The sequence below is a fragment of the Schistocerca piceifrons genome, chromosome 8 (genome assembly GCF_021461385.2).
Source record: "Schistocerca piceifrons isolate TAMUIC-IGC-003096 chromosome 8, iqSchPice1.1, whole genome shotgun sequence".
In the NCBI taxonomy this organism is placed as follows: domain Eukaryota; kingdom Metazoa; phylum Arthropoda; class Insecta; order Orthoptera; family Acrididae; genus Schistocerca; species Schistocerca piceifrons.
In genome coordinates, this window is record NC_060145.1 from 387,040,964 (window position 1) to 387,052,447 (window position 11,484).

General features: G+C 41.0%; 1 non-coding gene across 1 annotated transcript; it reads right to left on the minus strand.

The window, feature by feature from the left end:
- Positions 1-10,892: 10,892 nt before the first annotated feature.
- Positions 10,893-10,966, minus strand: Trnai-aau. Its single transcript has one exon. It is a non-coding gene; the product is annotated as a tRNA-Ile (tRNA).
- Between the last annotated feature and the right edge of the window lie 518 nt (positions 10,967-11,484).

Below are 11,484 nucleotides of genomic sequence, written 5' to 3' on the forward strand. Positions count from 1 at the left end.
TTAATTTTTTTTTCTGGACTCCAGATTTCATGCGATACCTCTCGATGAAGCTTTGTAACTGTGATGTTACATTCCTGTCCACTTTCTGCCTATCACTCACGTCCAGAGGGACACCCTTCACATTCATATTGAAAAGGCGAGTTTTTGTTTTGCATGCCAGGTTTCTGTTTCAGCGCATTGCATACAGTTGTGTGAAGGAAGTATTGCTTTTTTTATCCGCTTCTTCACATATTTCCAATTCTGCCATCTTCTGTTGCCACACTACCCAGGGACGAGAAAGAATTGACAGGCTCCATTTACTGCTCCACTACAACCGAAGGCTTTTCCATGTTACCAGAATTTACGCGCGTTTCCTTTGTTTTACCTATATTTATCGTGAGAGCACCACACTGCTTCTTTTTGTTCAGTCAGTTTAGTTTAGCTTTCATGACTGTCAGCTTTTGAGCTCATAAGATCATGTTGTCTGCGAAATCCAGCTCTTCCAGACGTTCGTTGATCTCCCATTGCATTCCTCGTGCCCTGCCCGCTGTGACTCTTCTCGTAACTGAGTCAAGGACGAGTATGAAATATGTTGGTAGATCCGTATTGGCTCTGTGAATTTTCCCATGTGGAACACACATCGTTTGTAGCAATCATACAGACCTTTGATGATTTTTGGGGTTTTGTATGGAATACTATAATTTTGTAACACTTGCCACAGCACTCGATATTAAACAGAATCGAAGGTCTTTTCAAAGTCATGAATGCCAGATATATGGTTGCCTGATATTCTTTACTTTGCTCTAAGATGATCCTAAGTGCTGTGATCAGACGAAACTACAATCGTCCGGCCACAACTGTCGGTTCTTCGAGTGCTCTGGGGTACTGTTCATTTTTTACTACAGAGGTAAAGTATTAGTTCATTTTATAAATTGAATGAAAAAGAAGTTTTACGTAACTTGAGATAGTTATTTGCCGCAGGTGAGCGTAGAATATTTACATCTGTCATTGACTATGAAGGCATCATTTGATACATACAGTGACAAACTGTTCTCTCGAGGCCGGCCGGAGTGGCCGAGCGGTTCTAGGCGCTACAGTCTGGAACCGCGTGACCGCTACGGTCGCAGGTTCGAATCCTGCCTCGGGCGTGTGTGTGTGTGTGTGTGTGTGTGTGTGTGTGTGTGTGTGTGTGTGTGTGTGTGTGTGATGTCCTTAGGTTATTTAAGTTTAAGTGGTTCTAAGTTCTAGGGGACTGATGACCTCAGCATTGAGTTCCATAGTGCCCAGAGCAATTTGAACTTTTTTTTTTCTCTCTCTTGAAGCGCAACGTTCAGCATTAACACAATTACATACTGAGACTTCCACTAACACTGTGACTGCTGTGGGCAGAGCTCTCTTAGGTCGGTACCTGACTACAGTGTGAGGGCTCTGCTGAGTTGTGAGGGGGGGGCGTGGTCTTTAGGAGCGCCTTCCATACGTCGTTGCGGATTGCAGCGAGCCCTCGCTAATGTCTATGGTATGAAATGATAATTAAATTGAAACCCGTAGCTGCCGACAGGTGTTGCTGATACACATCAAAGGGACAGCTGAAAATGTGTGCCCCGACCGGGACTCGGACGCGGGATCTCTTGCTTACGTGGCAGACGCACTATGTATGTGAGCCACCGAGGGCACAGAGGATAGTAGTGCGACTGCACGACTTATCACGGGAAGCGTGCAAGGGATAAGTCCCTGCAGTCGCGTTATCCTCCGTGCTCTCGATGGCTTAGGTGGATAGATGTCTGCAATGTAAGCAGGAGATCCCGGGTTCGAGTCCCGGTCGGGGCACACATTTTCGGCTCTCCCCATTGATGTATATCAACAACACCTGTCGGCAGCTAAGGGTTTCAATTTAATTATCATTTCATTCTAAAGCAGCTGCACGGTCATCAGTGGTATCTTTTCTTTCGGGTACAGATACCATCTTCATATAGTCTCTGGTATCTATTCAATTTGCCGATTATGGTGTGCCAACCGCTATCTTTGGACGATTCCACACGAAGAATAAAGTAAGATCAACGCAAATGCATTGGCTCGATACTGACCTGTACTCTGCAGTTCATTTTCAAGCGAATCATTATTCCAATATAATTCTCGTACGAACGTCACTGGGCACCGACAACAGTGCCGCAACACGCCAGCTGTTACAAGCCGACAATTTCTCTTTTTTTGGAAGCTTTACGACCAAACCATTTTTTCACTCATTTCACAATTTCTGCTCGAGCCAAATTTGCTTCAACAATAGGTGGAACGTTGTAACAGTAATTTCAGTAATTCCCAAATCAGCTTTAAAGAGCTGTGGTGCTACAGGGTGACAATTATTGAACTACATGAAATAAAATCGTCATAACTTCTAATAGGTTTGCGTTTGACGTTCTAACTGTACGGTTGGCCGCGGGGCCTGATGCGAATTAGTGTGCGCATGCGCAAGCGCCTACGAGGCCCACTTTCAAATGGCTCTGAGCACTATTGGACTCAACTTCTGAGGTCATTAGTCCCCTAGAACTTAGAACTAGTTAAACCTAACTAACCTAAGGACATCACACACACCCATGCCCGAGGCAGGATTCGAACCTGCGACCGTAGCGGTCCCGCGGTTCCTGACTGCACTGCCTAGAACCGCACGGCCACTTCGGCCGGCAAGCCCACTTTCATTTAAATATGTTCGTCAATAAGCAAAATTGGCGGATTTGGGGGACTAATAATCCGCCTTTCGCGATTGAGAAGCCTCTTCATTCTCAACAAGAGATTGGGTGATGTGTGATGTCCAGTCAGGGAATAATTGGTGCGACATTCCTTGATGGCACGGTGACTATCCAACGGTACGTGAAGGTTTTGGGAGGTGATTTCATCCCTACTATCCAAAGTGACCCTCATTTCGACAAGACGTGGTTCACTCAAGACGGAGCTCAACCCCGTCGAAGCAGGAGAGTGTTTGATGTCCTGGAGTAGTACTCTCGGGACCGCATTTTGGCTCTGGGGTACCCAGAGGCCATTGGCGTGGCCCTCGATTGGCTGCCATATACGCCGGATCTGAATACGTGCGACTCCATTTTATGGGGCTATATTAAAGATAAGATGTACAGCAATAACCATAAAACCATTGCTGAGCTGAAAACTGCCATTCACTGAGTCATCGACAGTATCGATGTTCCGATGCTTCAGCGGTTCAAGCAGAATTTCGCTGCTCGTGTGCGCCACATCATCGCCAATGATGACAGGCATATCGAAAATGTATAACCTGTATCCGAATATCTGTAGTGACGTTTGCATGTTGAATAAAGTGTGTGCACGCCGTCGCTAGTGACTAATTTGTATTTTTTTTCATACAGTTCAATAATTGCCTGTATTGTGTCTAGGACTCGAGCGTTTGCCTTTTTAGGGTTCTCAAAGCAACCCTAAATTCATTCATTGTTACACTACAGATTTATATCTTGATCCGCTTCGATTTCCTCAGGAATATCTCTCACCTGTACCTCTTAATTGCCATCACGATTTAACAACACCTTGAAACGCTCCTCTCATCTTTGCACCTGTGCCTGTTGTGTCGCAATCATCAGCCCATCCTTGCTCTTAATGGCGCTTCACTTCTAAAATTCTTCATTGACAGCCCTCTGGTGATACTGTACAGTTCCTGTTTATTATCCTGCCGTGCTACCTATTCTGCAAATTGTGCCTGATCATCCACCTGTTTCCTTTAACGTCTCCTTGTCTTCGTTTTCACTGCTTTGTTTGCCTCGGTGTATACTTTATGCCCTTCGATCTTCCGTGCTCTTCACTTACAAAGATTTAGCTTTTGTTTCAGTTATTTCCTGTGATAAATTTCATTCTACATGTCATCGGAGATTCATTCTTTCCTTTGACTTTCCTTAAATCATAAGATGTTCTCCCCAACACGTAGAAAAGCTTCTTCAGTTCCTTCCTGCATAAAGCTTTCTTCATGGGGGACCTGAAATCTGTTTTGTAGTTCAAGGGCTAACTTTTCTTTCACCTCTTGGTCTTTCAAGCTCCCCACAACTATTTAGTTGCTCTTGTGATTGAACTTTGTTCCATCTTCAATCTGAACTTCGCCAAGACTGGGCGGTGTTAACTTCAACGTCGGCTCCTCTTATTTCTTACATTTAGCAGAGAGCGTCGAAATGCACGGCTTATGGCTACGTGGTCTATTTGATTTACAGTACCCTGATCTGGTGAGCTGCCAGCAGGTTTACCATTTAAATATCTCGTCTCTTTTTTCCGGTTTCCATCGTTCCTTAGCTGCTCCAAAATTCATGGAGGTATGTTCCGTCTTTGCAACTAAATGAAAGGCAGGTTGTTTTTGTTATACACTTTTCGCTCCTTTTATTCCCGAAGCGTCTTCTGTGTCCTGTAATAAACGTTTGTTTTTATATAATAAGCGCATTATGCAGTAGTTAACAAATATGTAGTTATGTTACGTTTTCTCATGTTTCCTGTTGTTTTTCAGATTAGAAACGACTTCTGTAGAATACATTTCCTAAGGTGAAATTATCCTTTGGTGTTACTTACGATTGCTAATGTTACTAGTCCATCTGTGGTGTCCTGGGGCTTTGTTCATTCGGTCCCTATATTCCAGAAGGCGGATTTCCGGCGTTTTTTCACGCACATTTGTTACAACACCTCACTTGCACTTTATATTTTGTGTTCAACATGTGTGTGTTTACAGTATGTACTGTTTCCAACTGTTGCTGTGTGCATGAGGGAGGGAGAGGAGGAAGATTCATTAATTATTTATTCTGGTTACATTTAACATTTCTGTTCGTTATTGATTCAGTGGATAACATGATCAGTGAGTTACTGCTTATATTGATTTGGTCATTAGTTGCTTTCTTCCTCATTGCAAGAGCTCTTCATATATGAATGTTTTCCTGCAATATCAGGAGTTTTTTGTTGTTGTTATTCACTCTAATTCCATTCCATGTTGGATGGTTCATGACCATGTTTTAGCGGATGTTCAGAAAAGGTAAAATGACTGTTTTCATACTTCCAGCTTCTTTTGTGTTCTTTATACCTAGTTTTGAAATTCCTGCCTGTCTTCCACAGACAAACTGATTCACATTCTTGACATTTGCAAACAACAATAGACAAACCAGATAAAAACCAAGAAGCAAGTGTAAACCAGAATGCCAAGAATGTAAATTAATTTATCTGGTAATGACAGGCGGGAATTTCAAAACTAGGTGTAAAGAATATATAAGAAGCTGGAAGTATGAAAATAGCCATCCTACCTTTGCCCAGCATCTCATAAAACATCGACATGAGCCATTCAACTTGGAACAGAACATGAAAGTTATTAGAATGAACTGTTCAACAAAAAACTCCTGGCATTACCGTAAAACTTCCATATACAAAGATTTTTTACAATGAAAAACAAAGTAATTAATGACCAAACCAACACGAGACTAACTCACTGATGGCTTTAGCCACTAAAATAATAACAAAGAGAAACGGGTAAAACACACACACACACACACACACACACACACACACACACACACACACACACACGCACACACGCACACACACACACACACACACACATATATATATATATATATATATATATATATATATATATATATATATATATTCACATTTCAAACCACACATACAACAAAAATAAAAGAAGAAAGATAAACCCACAGCGACAGTTGGCAAGTCCATATAGTGTAAACACGCATGTTGAACACACGATGAATAATAAATGTGGATGAAAAAACGCCGGAAATCGGCCATCTGGAGTATGGGGACCGAATGAACACGTCTCCAGGACAACACACATGGAGTAGCAGCATTGGAAATCGTAAGCAACACCGAGCGATAATTTAACCTCACGAAACGTGCGCTGCGATAGTTGTTTCTAATCTGAAAAACAAGAGGAAACATGGAAAAACGCAACACAGTAACATATTTGTAACTACTATATAATTTGTTTGTTATATAAAACAAACAAGTATTATGGGCTACTGAAGATGCTTCATAAATAAAAGAATCGAAACACATATGGCAAAAAACAACCTGCCTTTCATTTTTTTGCAAAGACGGTACAAACGTCCATGAATTTAAATTCCTGTTCTCAATACCGTAGACATCCATGATGTGTTCAAGCCCATTATTATCTGAAAGAACTTTGACGTTCAAAACTCCCATTAAATGTATTTCTGTGCGATAAGTTTGCCTAAATACTCTATTTATCTCTTTATAAAACGCATCATTTAAATTTCTTTGAGCCACTTTGGTAGGTGCATAGCACTGAATTACAGTGGTATTTCGCACATTTGTTGTAAAGTGCGCAGTTATTATTCTGTCTGAGACTAGTTTTCACTCCTGTAGGATCATTTCGCAACTTTTAGATAATAAGGACGCTACACCATTCCTACGTGGGATCGCCGTTGAGGAGTGGGACAATCTGGACCAACAGTGCCTTGACGAACTTGTGGATAGCATGCCACGACGAATACAGGCATGCATCACAATGCAAGACGACGTGCTACTGGCTGTCAGAGGTACCGCTGTGTACAGCAATGTGGACCACCACCTCTGAAGGTCTCGCTGTGTGGTGGTAAAACAAGCAATGTGTGGTTTTCATGGGCAATAAAAAGGGCGAAAATGATGTTTATGTTGCTCTCTATTTCAATTTTCTGTACAGGTTCCGGAACTCTCAGAACCGAGGTGATGCAAAACTTTTTTCGGTGTGTGTAGTTATATTACCACCAGCAAATCCTTCCATTTCTTTGGAGAACACAAACTGTTTCACTCAAACGGACAGTGTTTCGTTAAGGCTGTGTCTGCTGAGGGAGATTCAGACAGTAAGATAAGAAGAAATTTTCACAGAATCTGCCTACACTCTATGGGGACTGCACATAAAAACGAAAGCTGGACAAGAGTGCGATCTAAATATGGTAATTTCTGAGAAGAATCAAGAGGAGATTTTAAGCAGCGTATGGGCGACTGGTTGTATTCTACAAGGTAAAGGCAGTGATAACATTTCTTCGTGGATCTGAAAGAAAATTCTACAACGTAATGGCAGTTAATGACCATAAGGGTAGAGACCTTCGGCTTTGTTGGGAAAGAATAGAAATCAGAATCAGGCATGTGATACAGAGTGGCGAATTGTTAAGTTCTGCATGTATGAAAGGCAATATCCTGACGAAGTAACTGACTGGCTGACTCGTCATCGCCCAGCCCACACCGTTGAGGATAGAACCTTGAAATTTGGAGAAGGTGTGTATGTTATACAGTAGCCGTCGATTAAGAAGGAATTTTTCGAAATTCAAACCCTTAGGGGATGAAGATTTTTTTGAAAAATTTCGCTATTACGGCAGTTTTGAAGATAGACCGACGAAAATTGGTATTTGGGTTCTCGGTCATAAATGAGGAAGTACGTGTGTCAGCATTTTTGGATATTTAACCCCATGCGGGCGAGGGCTTTTTTTTTAAGTGTGTCATTATGAAAGAACTACTGATGTATTATTAAAGATATGTCTATGAACAATGGTGTTTGACTTCTCGGCTACAGATAAAAAATTACGGGTTTCATTGTTTTTGGAAATTGAAACCCTAAGGCGATGAAATAGGGGATGAGATATATGAAAATATTTTATTATGAAAGCATTCCACAAAAATTTAAATTTGGCTTCTCATTTAGAAATAAAATTATACGTGTTTCATTGTTTTTGGAAATTCAACCACTATGGGGATGAAATGGGGGTCGAAAGTTCATTGTGCAAGCGTTTTTGAAGCTAAACCTTGAAAATTTGTATTTGGCTTCTCTGTTAGAAGTAAAACATACACATGTCACTGATTTGGATGTTCAGCCCCAAAGGGATGAAACATTTTATGAAAATAGTTCATTGTGAAAACATTTTTAATGCTAAATCTGTAAACATTGGTGTTCGGCTTATCAGTTAGAGATGAAAAAGTAAGTGTTCCACAGTTTTTGGAAATACAACCTCTAAGGGGGTGAAATAAGGTCTGACTGATTCAGTGACTCATCATAATCCAGCCCAAACCGCTAAGGACAGAAACATGAAATTTGGAGAGGGTGTGGATCTTATACTGTAGGAATTAGGCATCGTTTAAGAAAGGACTGTCCGAAATTCGACTCCTAAGGGGGTGAAATAGGGCATGAAAGTCCTTATGAAACGGAATTTTGAAGCTGGAACTACGAAAACTGGTATTTGGTTTCTCAGTCAGAAATACAGAAATTCGTGTTCCAGCATTTTTGAAAATTCAGTCACTAAGAGGCTAAAATAGTGGATGCAAGTTTTTTTGAAAATAAATAATTACTAAAGAACTACTAAAATATTTTAAAGCTACATCTATAATAATTGGTATTTGACTCCTCGGTTAGGAAAAAAAAATGATTTCAGTGTTTCTGGAAATTCAACCCCTAAGGGAGTGCAATAGGGGATCAAAATTTTTAAGAAAATATATAGTGACATTAAAAAATTTAAAGTTGAATTTATGAAAATTGGTATTTTATTTCTCGGTTATCTCATCATCATTATCATCATTTAAGACTGATTATGCCCTTCAGCGTTAAGTCTGGAGCATAGCACCCCTTATAAAATTCCTCCATGATCCCCTATTCAGTGCTAACATTAGTGCCTCTTCTGATGTTAAGCCTATTACTTCAAAATCATTCTTAACCGAATCCAGGTACCTTCTTCTTGGTCTACCCCGACTCCTCCTGCACTCTACTGCTGAACCCATGACTCTTGGGTAACCTTGCTTGTCCCATGCGTGTAACATGACCCCACCATCTAAGCCTGTTCGCCCTGACTGCTACATCTATAGAGATCATTCCCAGTTTTTCTTTGATTTCCTCAATGTGGCCACCCTCCTGCCATTGTTCCCATCTATTAGTACCTGCAATCATCCTAGCTACTTTCATATACGTAACCTCAACCTTATTGACAAGGTAACCTGAATCCACCCAGCTTTCGCTCCCATACGACAAAATTAGTCGAAAGATTGAACGGTGCGCAGATGACTTAGTCTTGGTACTGACTTCCTTCTTGCAGAAGAGAGTAGATCGTAGCTGAGCGCTCACTGCATTAGCTTTGCTACACCTCGCTTCCAGTTCTTTCACTATGTTGCCATCCTGTGAGAATATGCAGCCCGAGTACTTGAAACCGTCCACCTGTTCTAACTTTGTTCCTCCTATATGGCACTCAATCCGTTCATATCTCTTTCCCACTGGCATTACTTTCGTTTTGGAGATGCTAATCTTCATACCATAGTCCTTACATTTCTGATCTAGCTCTGAAATGTTACTTTGCAAACTTTCAATCGAATCTGCCATCACAACTAAGTCATCCGCATATGCGAGACTGCTTATTTTGTGTTCACATATCTTAATCTCACCCAGCTAGTCTATTGTTTTCAACATATGATCCATAAATAATATGAACAACAGTGGCGACAGGTTGCAGCCTTGTCTTACCCCTGAGACTACTCTGAACCATGAACTCAATTTACCGTCAACTCTAACTGCTGCCTGACTATCTATGTAAAGATCTTTAATTGCTTGCAAAAGTTTGCCTCCTGTTCTATAATCTCGTAGAACAGACAATGACTTCCTCCTAGGAACCCGGCCTTTTCTAGATCTACAAAGCATAGATACAATTCCCTGTTACACTCGTAACACTTCTCTATTATTTGCTGTAAGCTAAAGATCTGGTCCTGACAAACAGATCTTTAGCTTACGGCAAATAATGGAGAAGTGTTACGAATGGAACAGGGAATTGTATCTATGCTTTAGCTATAAAGAAATGTTTGCTAGGGCATGAAAGTTGCTATGGAAATGTCTCCATAAGATCGCAAAAGGCATGATTAACTAAAACTTACGACAGCAGCTACCAGAATCGCATTTTGTTCAGAAGTACATTCGCAAAAGAACGTCCTTATTTGGCCTTAATTAGCGTGAAAACCTTGGAAGGTGTTGCAATTTGTGAACAACATAAAAATTCGATTAAGTAAAAACAAAAAGATGTATGTTGGCCATATAGTCTGCCCGAGCAAAGCAGTTGGCGCTAATCTGGTATAGAAATAAACCACAGGAAATTACAGAGACACTGTTCAATTACACAACCACGCAACAGGAAGGTTGGACATTTGAAGAAAAGACTTTCGGAACAAGATATGCGAGGGTGGAGAGAATTGCTTTAAGCCTTCGTTTTGCTTCTGCGGATGGTTATGGTGATTATGTCAAGTCAGATAAACAGTGAAACGAGTGAGTGGAACACTGTAGCTATTTTCACTTGTTGCTTACCTGTTTCTGGACAAACACTACGGTTTGTTGTTTCGAAGATGGTCGTAACTGAAGATCGCACAACTCGGCAAATTACGGGACTGATAATCTGTGCAAGAAACTGAGTAAGTGTACGTATCTAAGTTTTCTGGGTAGCAGGAGTGCGTTTATTCGTCGCAGTGGATGTTGGCATGGCCCGAGTGACAAAATACGCGCATTCCAAGATTGGTACATACGGCACACCATACGAAAAAGATCGAGGGCTCCAGAGTGCTCACCGTACAGTGACATGGCAGGGTGCCAGCAGGTCAGTCAGTAATCAAGTACCATTCAAATTACCAGCGTGCGATTCATATCACAGCAAGAACAACCCCATTTTTTCGAATGAAGTACATATTACGAAATAAGTTCCTATTTCATACTTCACGATATGGAGTGTCAATAGGATACATTTGTCAATCGTTAGAAATAATGCGTTATGTAATCTACACAAAATGAAAAAGAAGAATAATTCAAACGTTTTCCGCCGATTCCTGTACGAAAACAACATACACTGGTATCTAAAACAGTGGACGTATTCTGATACTGACGGGTAAAACATTGGCCCGTGGGGGGATCGAACCCACGACCTTCGCGTTATTAGCACGACGCTCTAACCAACTGAGCTAACGGGCCTGCGAGTATGTAGTCCTGTTACGACTTTTAAGCGGCGTCTACTTTCTTAGTGACGAAATGACATTTTAAACACGTTTATCTCCTATCACACAACGATGCTTGAACAGCGTAGTTATCCATTCTAACCAAGCGTCTCAGAAACCACAAGACTTACTACAGATGAGAACTTTCTATGTGAATGTAGCAAAACACTATACACAACTTTAATTGCAATACTAACATCAGACCTGAAGATAATTTTTGAATACGACGGACACAGTTCTCTCCGACCGATTACTCGAAAACTAGTTGTGTCAACCTTCCACTCACGGAATAAACAAGCAAAAAATTACGAATCTATCATCACATGTAGAGATCAGACTCTCCAATACTGCAGCACTCCAAAATACATGCAAAATCCATTTCCGGAACGTGGCAGCTGAAATCAAAACTCTGAACAATATGCTCCAGAAATAAACATGAACAACAGTTCTCAAATGTTCAGCCGTAGCTCTTTCGTCCTCAATCGCAGAGTACTG